We start from the raw sequence: 16,624 nt of genomic DNA, 5'->3' as shown, positions 1-16,624 counted from the left end.
AGCAGAATCATCTTGAGTGAGAGCATCCATTCTCCCTGGTAGGTTCCTTTTACATAGTCTCTCTCTCTCTCTCTCTCTCTCTCTCTCTCTCTCTCTCTCTCTCTGTGTGTGTGTGTGTGTTTTGTTGACTGAGTGATTAATACAGTATAATTTTCAGGAGAATGCTTAATGTTAAAATATCTGTTCCTAAAGTATAGGTTCTTCAGTACTGTACCATAGAGTTCTGTATTAGTAAAGACAACTAATCTGTACTTCAGGAAAAAAAAAAGACTTATTTTTCCTTTAAACTATGTGTATGTGGGTTTGTGCAACTATTCAAGGAGGCCTAAAGAGGGTGACCTTCTGAGATGGAGTTATGGAGGGTAAGCCGCTGAGTGGGGGTGTTAGGAATTGAACTCAGTCAATTCCTCTTCAAGAGTGGTCCGCACTCTTAACTGCTGAGTCTTTTCTTCATATTTTAAGGAGAATATTTCTAAGCACAATGAAAGGGGTAATTGAACATATCTATCTGAAGATGACAAGCAATCCCCAAATTTCTTACCCCCAGTTCGCATAACCAGAAAACTGAAATTTAAAAAAATATAAAAATAAAATTCCATATGATTCAGCCACCTCACTCCTGGGTCCATCAACAGTGGAGTCTAAGTCAGCATAGCACAAAGATCATTGCATATTCATATTTACTGTCACAAGTTCATGATCGCCAAGGAACGAGGCAGCCTAGAATAGCATCATTAGGTAAAGAAATACAGAAAACTTGCCATCTATACACAATAGAGTATTATTCAGACAAAAAGAATTAAATTGTAAGGCCGGGGATCTAGCTCAGTTGGTAGAGCACTTGCCTAGCATGCGTGAATTCTTCAGTTTAATGCCTAATCAAGGCATGGCAGTACATTGCTTGGAGTCAGAAGTTCAAGGTCATCCTTAGCTGCATAGAGATCTGGAAACCAGCCTAAGGTACACTGGGGACTCTGTCTTGAAAATAATCAAATCATATCATTTTCTGGAAAAAAATGAATAAAATGAGAGACCTTCACATTAAATGAAATAATCCAGACTCTAGAAGGCAAGTGTCACCTGTCTTCCTTTGAACGTGAAATCTAGAAGTAGACCTGGGATCCATCCCATATACAGACACCAAACCTAGACACTATTGCAGATGCCAAGAAGTGCTTGCTGACAGGAGCCTGATATAGCTGCCCTCTGAGAGGCTCTACCAGAGCCTGACACATACAGAGGCAAATGCTTGCAGCCAACCATTGGACTGAGTATGGGGTCCTCAATGGAGGAGTTAGAAAAAGGACAGAAGGAGCTGAAGGGGTTTGCAACCCCATAGGAAGAACAACATCAACCAACCAGACCCCCCCAGAGCTCCCAGTGACTTAACCACAAAACAAAGAGTACACATGGAGGGACTCATGGCTCCAGCCGCATATGTAGCAGAGGATGGCCTGTTGGGTATCAATGGGAGGAGAGGCCCTTGGTCTTTTGAAGTCTCTATGTCCCAATGTAGGAGAAGGCCAGGGCGGGGAGGCAGGAGTGGGTGTGTGTGTGGGGGAGCACCCTCATAGAAGCAGGTACAGGGGTGGGATCAGGGGTTTCTGGAGGGGAAACAGGGAAAGGAGATACATTTGAAATATAATAAATAAAATATCCAATAAAAAACTAAACTTATCACATATCCAAAAATAAGTTATGAAAGGTAAAAAAAAAAAAGAAAAGAAAAAAAAGGTAAAATTGGAAGGGGGATAAGGGGATATTTGGGCAGAGGAAGGAGAATGGTAAAAGGGTCTGAAAGAGGGGTGAGCATGTGCTAATATCTGAAAAAAAATAAGTGTTTTCTTATGCAAACCATTGCTGGATATATCATATACCAAGAGCATATATCATGAACTGATAACATCAAACTCACCTAAGAGTTGACTGAATATTCAGGAGTTAGGAAATTCACAGTGATGATTGGCCTGAGTGTCTCAATTTTCCTTGAGGCTCCAGAAAGCCAAGAGAGGATGAGGGGTCAAGGGTAACTTTGAGAGGACTAGTGTCACGTCCTTGGAAGTGCCCACTCAGTACCAAGATGAGACCAAGGGCATTAAATTTTCTAGTAATGAACCAAGGTAAAGAATAATCTGATGTCTAAAAACTAAAATTCACAAACAAGCTGTCTTCAAGAAAACTTACAAACTTCTAAATATCCAGTTTCCTTAAACTGCCTTGATAGGCTTTCCCCACACGACAAAGATCAAGACGCCAGCCAGGCTGCAATGTTTTGAAGATTGCCAGTACATTAGAGCATAGCTGGATTGAATAAACAGATTATAAAACAAAATGGCATTTCTATTACTGATATAGGTCTTATGATTTTTATCTTTCATTCCCTCCCCTTCCTTTTTTTTTTTTTCCTGTTCAAACTGGGTCTCACTCTTTATCCCAAGGTAAGTGAGAGTTAACTATTAAGTATAGGCTGGCCTAAAACTCATGACAATCCTCCTGTCTCAGTCTCTGTCTTTTCAACTGCTAAGATTGTAAACAAGCATAACCAGCATATCCAGCTTGATATTTAGAAGTTAGTCTGCTGAAGCTCTCTTCTTCCTTTCCAAGCCCCAAGATTAATTCCCAGAAGATATTATAGACATTTGCGTATCAGTATATTTAAGAGTTTAAGGGGTTGACACTTTAAAGCCCTGTGGAAACAGATACTAAGATTTCATTTCCAACATAATTTATGTACTCCACAGTTCTCAAACTCTGATGTACCATAGGCCTCTGGGTAAAATACACCATAGAAAACAAAGGGGCCATCCCTAGAATTCAGGTGGACACAAGCTATTGTCAAAGTTAGTAGATGAACAATCACAGCATACCTTTGTTTTCACAGTGGGGACCCCGCCCCCAGGACTGGTATGCTTGGGGGAATCACAAGTAGGTAAATCCACCCAAGTTTATGATGCTGAAATGGAGTGGATTGTCTTACACAGAGGAATGAGGGCACATAAGGTTTTGTAAGAAGCACCGACAGCACCAAGTAGGTCCTTGTATGTCAGGCAGCTGCACATGTTGAATGCACAAACCCTCACCAAACAGATACAAGGTAAGCAATGTGTTTCCTGTCAAACATCCAACAAACGTTGCAAAATCAGCGTTTTCTCCAGCCAGGCCTCAGTTTCTGCTAAAGGAAGAAGCACTGAGGTAAGACATGCATTCCCATGACATAGGAGAGTCTTGATCTGAGCTCTGCTGTGGCGTATCATGGTTGCCTCTTAAAAGCCCGCCAAACTTCGACCGTGCTTTATCCTTAAACTGGGACTACTTATTCTTGACTCTGTAGTTACCTAACACCCACTGTCGTTCTCCATGAAATATCTGAGCATGGAACCAAAATGACAAAGGGACCTAATCTTTAAGATGGTTGGAGAGAGAGAAAGAGAACCATAACTACTCACTGCACTATGCGTTTTGCTAGTTGCCAGAAAATAATACAGTGTATTACATTACTCACTAAGTACCCTCTGACTATGCATCTCAGTTTTCTTTTGAGAGGTGTCTGGGCTTGCAGCAGCCTTGTCCTGAACAACAGAGCTGAGTCTCCTATCATTTTTGGTGCTTGTTGCCAGTTTAGAAATTAATCTAAAACAAGTGTCATAGCTGTCATTCATGACTGTGCCCCACCTGAATTCTAGTGATGGCCCCTTTGTTTTCTATGGTGTAGTAGCCAGGAACTTAGAGTGAAGTAGTTTTTACCTAGAGGCCTACGGTACATCAGAGTTTGGGGTCTGTGGGGTACATGATCATGCAATGCACTTTGATATAATCTGGATCCAGTGAACACCATTCCAGCCTTTTGGCATTGTTCTATAGAAGACTGGTAGGTAACTCATCAATAAAGTTATAATATAGAAATCAGAGACCAGCTTAGTTTAAAATCTAAAACACGACCTCAAAACATGGCTCCAGAACCTCGAAGTTTCCTTTCATGGAGGGATCATTATTATTTTCAATTTGATGATATCAAAGAAAACTCAACGTAAAGATAGAAAGTGGCCCAAATTTGTACTACCTTTCTGAATTCACATCCTTTCCCATGAACCTCCAGTTACTCCTCTGTGCCTCCAACCCTACCTCTGGCTTCAGGATTGGCCCTGTGTCTTCCTTTGACTAACAAAATACCAGCATACACAAAACAAGCAGAAGCTTACAAAATCTTCAAGACCCTTGATTTTTTTTTCTTGTCATTACAACTTCACCAGCTTTACCTTGAAGACCTGCTGGGTCTAGCCTGTTGTGGAATGTGATGTGACAAAGAAGAACTGAATAACAGCTAGTGGCTCCATCCTACACCCAATGGCTGCAATGAATCAGCCCAACCATGGCCATTGCAACAGCCCCACGGAAGCACAGCCTCCGAGACTAAGAGGGTTATTCACCATGGATTTTATCTGTGTTGCTCATTATGCAGAATCATTGTGATGATAGACAATTCATGAAAATAAAATCTGACCCAAAGAAACCAAACACGGAAATACATCACGGATACGAATATGAAACCAATTTGAATTCTAAAATACCAGTAAAATAACTGCACTCAGTCTTACCTTTCAAAGGCTTTCCTAGGGGGAAAAAAAAGGCCCGGAGAAATCATAGCTGGTTCTCGCCATGTAGCTTTGTGCAAGTCCCAAGGAAAGCTAGGAGGCTGTACAGTTATCTCCCTTGATGTAACTCTAAACTATACAACCTACTACCTCAACCTGGGAACATGCAGTCACAATGGCTGGAGAGCTACCCTTTCTTAAGCTCTTCAGCTTCATGTTACTCTTACAAATGTTCTTCACGATGCTGCCCATTCGGACCATTCATAAGAAACAACACATTAAAGGGTCTGCAGCCCAAGCAAAAAGGTAGAGAAAAGTCTGTTTTCAGATTGCTCTGTGGTGGGAATAGAGCAGATATCGGAGACTGGTACCTTCAAAATTTTGTATTCATGCAAGTTATAGTAGGATTATCTAACAGTTGTTCCGATCGATACACCAGCCTCTGGTATCCATCGAAGAGAATAGAAAAACCCTTTGGTGTCTAAACTTGGATAATTGTTGTGGGGGAGGGGGCAGGAGAAATGGAAGTAGTTGAAAAACAAAGTTGTCTGAAAAGCTAAAAATCTGAAAAAATTCTTAAGGGGGGCAGTAAAAGAGAGGAAATGAGTGAAATCAGAATGGTGGAAAGCTAGAACACAGTATTCTGAGCAAAGCAGGAGACACGGAAGCCATGTAGAACATTTACCTGCAATTATCTACAATACAACATAAAATGCTCCCCCTCCCCATTTTCCCAGAATTGCTTGGGCATTTTGTAATATTTTTTCCCTCGGTGGTTTCTTTAGCAGTCTGTGAAAATGTGTCCCTGTTCTTCTCTTTGTTAGAGAATGAGGTAACCTCCTCTGATGGAATTCTGAAATTTTCAACTAAGCCTTTCCTGTCTGTTCAGTCCCGGTGAGATGGTGGGGTCAGAGAAAGACACATTCAAGATAGGTGACATCCCGGCACTGTGTCTGCTTGCATTTGGCCTGATGCTTGGCTCGTGGCAACCCCTCCTCACTGCGAAGCTGAACTCTCATTTCAACTTGTCATGAATATCCTGGCATGTCTGAACACACTGGGAGCTCATCTTGGCTACACTGATTGCATTCAAAGGACTAACCTCCCCAGTGGATCCAGTAATGTTTCTACATGCTGCTCTACTCGCCTTGACAGAGATGGTTCTTCTAATTTTTTCTAACCTTAGTCTCTTGCACAGCCTTCCTGAATAGGGCTACTTTTTGAGAGGGTAGGTAGCTTTTATTGGATCAAAGGTACCTAGTTCCTTGGGTGATCCGGGGACGCCGAGAAGTTAATTTTATCAAGGAAACCCCCATGCATCCTTCAGAACCCAATTCAAAGAATTATTTATCTGATGATCTCATAATTTCTAATCTAATCTTCATATCACTGCCTTGAAAACAGTCATATAGATACTTCTTATTTATCTGTAATGTCATCCATTAGATGCTGAGGTATCCTGTTAGCATCTAGTACTAGCATGGCTGCTACTGGGTACATGGCAGAAGATGGTACAAATATAGATAGGTATGATGGACAGAATATATATATATACATATATATATATATATATATATATACACACATATACATATATATATGCAGGAATATACACACAAATGGTTAAAAGGGAATATAAATAAACCAAGAGACAAAGACTGGGTGATTTTTATACCCAGCCCCTTATTCTTTTCCTAATACTGTACTAGTCTTAATTTTAGAACATCATTCCTGGTAAGGTGGATTTACTAGCAAGATTCCAAATGGGAGAAAATTCACAGTGAGTGAACTCATCCTGACCAGGTAATTTGAATTCCTGGATCTCATATGGAAACTCACCAAGCCTTGCTGAGGCTTCTCCCTTTAGCCACTCACTTTCATATAAAAGATTTAATAGTCACTGAACCCAAAAAGAGAAAATACAATTTTTCTTTTTTACTTGCATTTTTTCATGTCCTCTACATGGACAATTAGCCTGATGGCATGAACCCAAGAAAGAGACAGGCAGGGGAAGGAAGAATTATCAGAAGGAGAAGCAGCTGAGAGAGGAAAAGCCTTGAAGTGCTAGAACGATGGTAGATTCTCCTCGTTGTATAGCTTAGGCAGATCAAGAAATGCAGATCAAAAATGGCTTCCCTCATGTGCGGCCTCGTTCTGGGGTCAGGGGTCAAAGATTCAAAGAAGCTGGTGTTGAAACACTAATGGCTTTCAATATTCTGCTCTTGGGGTTGTGTGAATTTTCATGTCTATTTGCACTGATTTTAGCCCATTATCATGTATTAGTGCAATTACAGTTCATTACATAATTAGTGTAAATATTTGCAGGCATGCAATAACAACATGCAATTAAGATATGGGATGACGTCATAAAAAGTCTTACTTAAAAGTGACAGTAAAAAAAAAATTAAATAGTATTTACAGCAGTGATGTATCCTTGGATATACAATCTTCTGGAGCCTTTAGCTTTAAAAACCTGTCTCCCACAGTTCCTCGGAACATGTAGAAATTTGACCCCTAGCCTGCTAAATATTAAAGTGTTCATGGCTGACAGCATCTTAAACAATACAGACAGTCTCCATTACTGAGTGCAGGCTCTATCTGGTTTGATATTGGGGAGATGAGCCCAGGCTTTGATTAAACTGTGATTCGTTAAGGGTTGTGTCTATCCGGACCCACACAACTCAGCAAAGGGTCAGGGAATCCGAGTCGTGAAAAAGAAGTCCAAGACGTGTATCTGTCACTTACTGAAGTGATGAAACAACGTAGTCATAAAAGTTTGTTGAATGAATCAATGAATGAATGAATGAATGAAGACTCTGAGTTTTTTCTAGCTTAAGGCTAAATCAAAAATAAAACAATCTTTTCATTGCAATCACATTTTCTTAGCTCTCGTGCTAGATACAAATGTGTCCTTGAAGAACTATTCATATCGACTTCTGTGAAAAATTTCAGTCCATCTATCATTATTTACAGGAGTAAGAGGCTTCCAAAAAATATCTTAACTACAGAGAGGCCAGGTTGAAAGAATGAGATTCCATAGTCTAACATGGAAATAACTCAGAAGAGTTATCAATATGAGGAGTTACGGGTAAACCCATTGAAAAGGGAATTCATATTAACTTAAAATATAAAGTGAACCCAGCCATACCATAGCATGTTACAATCTAAAGGGAATCCAAGCCATATCGTGCCACCTTCTTCCCACGTAAGAAACACAGGGCATTCATTATTTTGACGTGCTATTTGACATAAACTAGAAACACTTCCAGAGCCCTTCTCTGTTTCCCTCCCCACAGGCACAGGGTGAGCTGTTTGATCAGGTGCAATTCTTAGAATTGAGAATGACTATTTTTTCTAAATTTGAAACAAGTTAAACTATATTCAAGTATCATCTTTTCACGGATATATTTGAGCCGTGAAGATTTGGGGATTTGGATGAGTTTATGCCCTGCCCATTCACTCCATGCTTAATTGGCTGTTGAAATATCTCCTCAGAGCCTTTCTTAGGAGATACCCTGCCACTATTTCACTTTCCGCTTCTTCCTATAGAATACTTGGGGCACTTGGAGGAAGCCCCAGAGGAACAATCAACATTGAGGAAAAGCCATTCATTCATGAGTGTAGAAGAAGGGAAAAAATACTGAATTTCATCATAGTATAAAATATTTAATATCCTGTTGCTTGTGACCAATAGCCAGAGGCATCAGGCTTCCTACTACAATATTTTTTTAGCCAGATGAATCAAATGTTTGAGGCTTTTAGAATATTTGAAACAGTCATATCCCCCTCCACGCCTTCTCCACCCCTGGGCCACTTGATTTAAAAACCTCCTTCAAAGAAGAAAAAGGAGGAGGAGGAAGAGGAGGATGAAGAGGAGGACAAAGAGGAGAAGGAGGAAGAGAAGAAGAAGGAGAAGAAGGAGAAGAAGGAGGAGGAGGAAGAAGAGGAGGAGGAGGAGGAAGAGGAGGAGGAGGAGGAGGGCCTGGGCCACTTGATTTAAAAACCTCCTTCAAAGAAGAAAAAGGAGGAGGAGGAAGAGGAGGATGAAGAGGAGGACAAAGAGGAGGAGGAGGAAGAGAAGAAGAAGGAGAAGAAGGAGGAGAAGGAGGAGAAGGAGGAGGAAGAGGAGGAGGAGGAAGAGGAGGAAGAGGAGGAGGAGGAGGTGGAGGAGGAGGAGGAAGAGGAGGAGGAGGAAGAAGAGGAAGGTGGTCCAGCAATCCACTTACAGTTGGGTATTAACAGGCAACATTGAGCACTCAGGGGCCTGGTGGCTCCAAGTCCCCCATCTGGGGCACACCTAACAGCAGCAGGCTAAGAGGATGACCTGTGCAACTGTGATGCCACTCCCTGTATCAAACAAGCGTTCAGCCAGCAGAAGTGCAGACTTAACATGTGGGCAGTTTACTCACTTCAACCACTTCAAAGAGGCATGTAAATCAGGCCAAGTAGACTGTTTGCAGAGTGGGTGGCTAACAGCCCAGGGCAGACAGTTCTATAGGACACACACTGGTAAGGATAGCCTTTCTCTTCTGGATTAATATCCCAGCATTCCATAAGAAAGCTTTCCTGACAGGTTGAAAGTTGAGCTCTACTGACAACGGACACCATTCCTCCATGGAAAACAAAAGGCAAAGCATGCACAGAAAGTGTACCCTCCATGTGTGGCATTCATAGCTTGCCGTGTTCTGTGTCCCATCCTCTATACATACATGAGCAAGTCTTCATGTATGCTACAGGAGAAAGACTTCTAGCTGTCCCTGAACAGGGAGGCTCTAAAGAGGTGACAAAAATGTATCCACAAGGGTTTCATACTGACTCTTTCTGCTGTCACTGCCGAGAGCCTTCACAGGGAAACAAACACAGTTCTTAAGGGAATTCTTGGGATCACGCTTGACCAAGAATGAATATGAAAGTTCCAGAGCCATCTAGACTCCACCAACTTTTCACCCTGCCTTCTGTTTACAGACTCTTCAGCTCACGTTGTTGGAGGGAGACAAATATAGCCAGTTTTGCTTTGATCTGTGGTCAGCTTGGCTTTCCATTCTTGGCACAATGGTGACATTTAAGAGGAGAAGGGACAAAATTATTTTCATTCCAACTCTTTAAACATGATAAAGACTTCAAAAACTGCTCTGGGCTAAGATGAATTTGGATATAAACAATATCTTTTTCTATTGGTGTGTGTGTGTGTGTGTGTGTGCTTTTGTTTGGTTGTTTGTTTTACTTTTGTTTTATCTTCCTTAAATAAAACTCCTTCTTGCCTCCTTGCTAGGTAGTTACAGTGGTATAAATAGACAGATCACTCCCTCAAATCATCTTGTTTATTAAGTAAAGAACCCAGTGGCCTGCACTTGCTGAATGAGGAGGGACAGGAGAGCTGTAAGGCGCAACCCACACTTGTAGCCAGAACCAGATCGGCACTGTCAGCCAATCTTTTCACTTTCTGGGAAAGATCGTCATAACTTTGAGAACAATTGGACTCCCAGAAAACACAACAAACCCTTGTTTTATATGAGCCTATTTACTCAGCAGTCAACAGTCAGCAGTCAGCTGTCCGAATCCCTGGAATTCTTGCTGCCCCGTGGGCAGCCCAGCCCCCTAACCTGACAGCTGAGACCAGTTAGAGGCAATATGGGGCGTGCAGGTGAGCCTCTCAAATCACCGCATCCATGGTGGCCCGAGAGCTCCGTTTCCTCCTCTTTGGCTCTCTTTCCATTTCTCCCACTCTGAAAGGCAACCACGGGGAGACAGGGAGGGCAGGAGAAGGTGAGTGGATACCAGAGGCAAACAGGCAAAGCTCCTGGACTGTGGGATCGCCTAACAGACACATACCTATAGACACAAGCTTGTGTGCAGGATCAGCACAAGTTCGGATCTACGGGTTTGTGGCAACAGGCTTCAGTGTCTTCTCTTGTGTGGGGGCTGACTTGTCTGAAGATAAAGTGTTAAAAACCAAAGAGTTTGTCGTTGGCTCATTTAGTCCTACAACAGATTTTGCCACTGGGTCATTGAAAGGTTGTTAGCGAGAAGCTTGGAACAGATAACGCCAGACCAGACGGTTCCACGAGGGGAGGTTTATTAAGAGAGAGAGCACAGGAGAGGAGAGAGAGAGGCCGGCCATGACCACGTGGAGAGAGGGGGAAGGGAAGGGGGAGAGGGAGAGGGGCCAGCGGGGTCAAGGGACCAAGAGAACAAGAGAGAGAGGAGGGGGCAAGCAACCCCTTTTATAGTGGGCAGGGCTACCTGCCCGTTGCCAGGTAACTGTGGGGAGGAGCGTAGCTGGCTGCTGCCAGGTGACTGTGGAGGTGGAGTTTAGACAGAACACTAACATTGTCATGGCAGAGATGGAAAGGGTTTTAAAGAAAAGTCTCCTGTTCTCTCCGGTAGACCTGGTTTCCATTCGCTTGATGAAGTGAGCTTCGGATGAGCTTCGTTTGATCAGAACCCTCATCTACTCAGCCCAAACTAATGTCAGTGTGATCAATAAACAGCAGGAGACAGATTCTAAGCGACAGAACAAGTGTTGAAGTTCATCCTTTTAACCTCTGCAATTTTGCAGTAAGGGTTATTGAGATCTGCCCCAACCGCCATTTTGTTTGTTTGTTTGCATGTCAGAAAAAAAAAAAAACAAGCAAAATTAACTAGCAAGCACTGCTAAACAACTCGGAAGAGAACCTTCCCAACCCATCTTAGCAGAGATTTCATATATTAAACTAGAAGGTTCATCTTCAAGAAAAGTTTGTGGTTTTAAGCCTTTTCCAACCCCATAACTGGCCCAAATGTGAACAACAAGCAAGGTTGGGTGTATTTTGAAAATTAAGTTGTAAGAGAAAATACGACCCTGCTAACCCTAAAACTACTGAAGGGGTTGGGTTGCCTCTCTTTCCTTATTGTAAAAAGGTTTCCTTTGTCAGGATGCAATCTGACATTTATGCAAAGTTAAGGCTCCATAGGAAGAATAGGACCTTCAAGACAATGGACTCCTGTGAACTGCATAGTAGTCATGGTCGCAACAAAGAATCACTTCAGGAAAACTCGGACATTTAGACAATTCCTTCTCTAGATACTGGGAAAAACATATATCTTGTGCTTTTGAACAGCCTTACCACAGGCATTTTTAATTTCTGCCAGCTGGAAACTATGGGCTTTGGTCTTTGAGAAGATCCCGTTCACCCTGTCAAATGGACATTCACTTGCTGAGAGCCCAGAAGATAAACAGAGGCTCAGCGACAATGAAACTCCAGTTGGGGAGCTATTTATAGGGCAGGTTCTGTGTCAAGTGTTTATCCTAATAGGTAAAATAGGAGCCTAGGCGAGCAAGAGGGCCTGAGGTGCTACTCCGGTGTTCCTCATCTGCCAGCTTCACCCCAGAGCCACACCCACAAGTGCTCAGAGTTGGATGCTGATGCAGAGGTTGCAATAACTGAGACGCACACCAAGCAGCAACCAAATCATGAGTTCCCCCCACCCCCGACGAATCTCTGCATCACTTATTTTACAACATTTATTTCCTTTATAAAACACAGGTGTCTTACACAGTTCTTGAGCCTCTGATTTTTCTTCGGTCTCTCTGACAAAGGGGTGGCAATAGGAGTATTTAAAACTGGCCACTGAACATTGTTGAGAGTCGCTGAGATATGGGAATTATTGTTCCTATTGAGAGTTTAAGGGGATGAGCTCCTGTTCCCCAATTAATAAGAACTAATTTTTAAATACAGGATAAGTCATCCTAATGCAAATAATTTAAAAATCTAGCCCTCCTCCCCCCACCTACCTTTTTAGACAGAGTGTCATTGGGAAACTCCCACAAAGAACAGGCTCACTTCAAACCAGCTACTTCTGCCTCCTGAATGCTGGGATTAAACGAGTGTGCCACCGTGTCCAGCTAAAACTCAGAACATTTTGAGCTCTGACCTCATGACACAAGAGGAAGATGCCACCCCTGAGGCCAGGTGGTGTGTTATGGGGACACTATAGAGGTACTGAGAACCTTTGATAATATACCTCCAGGCTACGCACACACGACGGACGCACGTGAACATTATCAACTTCACATTTAGACTTGGATTCCGTTACCAAGGCACCTTATAATTTTTAAATCACAAATAATGAAACACTTTTCAACCATTTCAGATAAAGAATATTCAGACTACACTATGGCTAGTAAAACAGTCTTTATCGGCAATGAACTAAGATCTATCAAGTAGCACATTGGCTCCGTCACTCCCTTTTATACATTCCCATGGTACATTGAGACCACAAAAAGGAACTCAACCCTGTGTGTCCATGGGGCCATCTTCCTTTTTTTTTTTTTTTTTAAATACAGGACAGAAGACTATGCATTCATAAACAATCTCTAATTTTAAATTCAGAAATAAAAAAAAAACTGACCAGTAATTACAAAGAAAAGGTTCAAATATTAATATTTACACTTGAAGAGGGAAGCTTATTTGCCAATGGATGCCCTCCCTGAAGTAGTCATTGGATGCCTCCTTCTAGAAATCTCTTTGTGTTGGGGAAGGAAATGGGGATTCTTTTTCCAAAGGACATTTTGGGTCACCATTCCATGAAACAAGATTCCACAGGTCTCCATCAGAGAACAACCAACCGTGAAAAAATATGGGGCTGTCATTTATAAACAAAGGAAGGTAATTTTTTGGACACAAGATCATGGATGTTTGTAAACCTTTCTAGGTGGTGTGAAATGCTTCAGTGACACCCAAAGGAAGTTACCTGGATCATGAGAGTCAAGCTCAATGCTCACCCATTCAATGGATATTGAAGAGTTCCAGAAAGTACTAAGTTATGATCGAGTAGAACTGAAGTTAAAATATCAGTAACAACCTTCTGAAATGCATACAAACCCTGAATTCTCAGATATATACATATACATATATGTACACATACACATCCAGGGTAGAAAAACAGTGTTTGTGGTTTCAAATGAATTCTGCCTAAAATTACTTTCAAAAGAAGCAAACACCACCATGAAATTAATTATAAAAACTCCCAAACTCCATAGAACCAAAGACCAATAAAGCTAGATTGATGGGTTATCAAACTATAAAGCTAGCAACATTAAAAACATGTTTTCAATGCCCTAATAATTTCACTATTTGAAGAAATGGAAGGTTTGAGGGGAAATAGACGGGAAAAAAAGCCATTACCTGAAAAAGCCAACTTCGTATGAATATTTTAAAACCAGCTTCCATGTCGCCAGTTTCTTAAAATCTGTCACCCATGCCTGGAAAACAAGACATTTAAAATATTTTTATAAGTTGATCAGGAATCGTCGTAGTTTTTTTTTCAGTTCTTTGTGTCACTCCATTACTCTGTAAGTTATATTGTAAGTAATATCAGATCAAGAGTAAAAGGGAATTAAAAAAAAAAAACTAAATCTATTCCTAGAAGAAAACAACATTGAGACATATCATGTTTATTTCAGTGTGACCCATAATAAAAATGTTCTACAAATAAATAACTTTCACATTCCCCCACCCCCAACCCCGGAAATTCCCTGGCTACCAATGTACTGTAAAAAGGATTTTTACCAGGAACAAAAAGATCACCAAATAGGAATGTGAAGTCTCAGAGAGGCTACTAACAGTCAGGGTGGGAAAGGCACAATGGGAGAACATGGTGACCACGCCAAGATACATTCTAACTTTCTGATTGGGCATCAGCCTGGGAGACCTCTACTCTCTGCCAATGGGGTGTGCCGAAGGAGCAGGAATCTCACCACGATTGGTTCTAACGTCTGTCCCTCTTCTAGCTTTTCTAGCACCGCACAGCTCATGGCTTCACTTCCACTGTCCTACCCTCTTGGCCCTGGTCACAGACTTTGTCTTGCTTCATTGTTTCTTTGCTAGGGGAAGATGGGCCTACTGTGTGTCTGCTAGCAAGGGTTCTGAGTTCTGCTTGCCTTTGGACTTGAGCGTCAAGTCTGTGGTAACGTCAGCAACACCGTGCTTTCTCTCTCGTGTTTGAAGTTGTTATGTCTTATGGACCGCCTTTTATTTTGAAATGGCAGTGGAAGTATACTGGACATTTCTTTTTTTTAATGAAGAAAAGATGGAAAGGAAGAAGGGTGGGAAAAAGGGAAACTGAGACGTATAAAGAAAGAAAAAAGAAAGGGGGAGAAAAGAGGGAGGGGACAGAGTAAGATAGAGAAAGAAAAAAGATAGAGAGAAAGAAGAGGGAAGGGGTGGGAGGAGCTTGCTCACATACACCTCTCAGTATCCACCCCAACACCTAGGCTCTGAAAATTCTTGGCCGCCTGGAGCTTATCTTTTCCCCTTTTCTTTTCTCTCTTATTCTCTGAAGTCTCTTGGGTATGTGCACGTGTGCATGTGCATCCACAGCAGCTTCTCCAAAAAAAAAAAAAAACCCGAGTACTGCCAGCAGTTGCTACTCCCAAGGTAATTCACTGGTGCCCCGCACACACCATACCTTTTCCGCCTGTGATATGGCCACAAGGTCCCTAGACTGTGGTGTTGGAAAACCTCCCGAGAATACAATGTGGTGCCAAAGCCAGCCACTTTAAGCTGATTTGATTCTTTTCTGGGGGTGGGATGGGGGGCTGAGTTGAAGAGAGGAGGGGAGGGAAGAGTCAACCAGCAGAAGTCTCCTGTGCTTCTGAGCAAGGCCAGATCAGAGACTGCCGTTTATAAACTTCTATGCCACGCTCCTTGTACAAATAAATAAATAAATAAATAAATAAATAAATAATTGAAGAAAAATGATAAATGACAGCGTGTGTAGGTCAATAAAGAACAAAGACGTGAAGAGGGTGTGATAGAATAACGCTGGATGAAAAATAAGCTCTCGGGTTGTTTGTGCGGGGCACTTCTATTTTTCGTAATTAAGGAAATGTCTAAACCCACTTCATGTTTGATGCAAACAGATGTACAGCAGGGATATCAAGACCGGAGGGTGAGGAATGGGTCGAGTTTGCTTTCGACACACTTGGTGAAACAAAGGAGACAGAGGGCTTCGGCAAGTCACAAGGTGCTCCATGTGCGGCTGGCTCCGAAGGACAACTTTCACTTCAGGAAAGATCAAGCTCATTCACAGTGACAATTTCCTTCCTTTGTGAGGTGACTGGGTCCCAGCCTACAGTGCTTCTCTAGCTGTATTGTCAACAAAGCAAGGTGGGGGGGGAATTCAAATGAAAAACTAATAATCTGACACTGATTCTGACACAGAAACATCAGGCGGCTGTCAGTTCTTTAATAAAAGTGAACTCTGTGCCGAATGAGTGTTCCCAGGAGGCTGGCCAACTTTACCACTTTCTATTCAAAGCCGGGTTTTGTTCTTGAGAAGGCATGGCACAGTTAGATTAGAATGTGAGGGTGCAGGAGAGAAGATGAAGTAAGTCACTTGTACCCTGGAAGGAAGAGAACATGTAGTCTGTGAAGGGCTGCTACGCCCCCAGAGAGTGCTGTCTGATACAGGTGGATGCCTGACCTGGGGATGGTAGAGAAAAAGCCAGGCCCTTCCACAATTGATGCCTCCGAAAAGAAGCAGCCATCTAACCTGAGTGACTGGATTCTTACAAAGGAAAATGCCCTGTGCTTACTGAATGACACAGAGCCACTTACAGGGGCAGGCATAGTAAGCCAAACTAAGGTTCAGAAAGGAAAGAGGCCCCCGTGTTACCCATTATTAGTTCTGCTTTCTAGTCATTCTCTCTCTCTCTCTCTCTCTCTCTCTCTCTCTCTCTCTCTCTCTCTCTCTGTCTCTCTCTCTCTCTCTCTCTCTCTCTCTCTCTCACACACACACACACACACACACACACACACACAAACAATCTGTTGCCTGCTTAACCATATCAAAATGACAAGAAACATCTGTTTGTAAAGGAGCCAAAATCAAACCTTATTTTTTTTTTTTTGGCTACATTTCTTTTCTCTTTTTTCCCCTTGACTCTAACATAGAAAAGGGAAATGACAGTGTTAAGACTCTGGGCCCCAGCACAGTGTCATCTCGTTCCTCCAGGCTGGAAGGCAAAGTTCTCTCCTGTAGCATAGACT

The sequence above is a fragment of the Grammomys surdaster genome, unplaced genomic scaffold (genome assembly GCF_004785775.1).
Source record: "Grammomys surdaster isolate TR1022 unplaced genomic scaffold, NIH_TR_1.0 126086, whole genome shotgun sequence".
NCBI classification, from domain to species: Eukaryota; Metazoa; Chordata; class Mammalia; order Rodentia; family Muridae; genus Grammomys; species Grammomys surdaster.
This window is presented reverse-complemented; position numbering follows the sequence as displayed.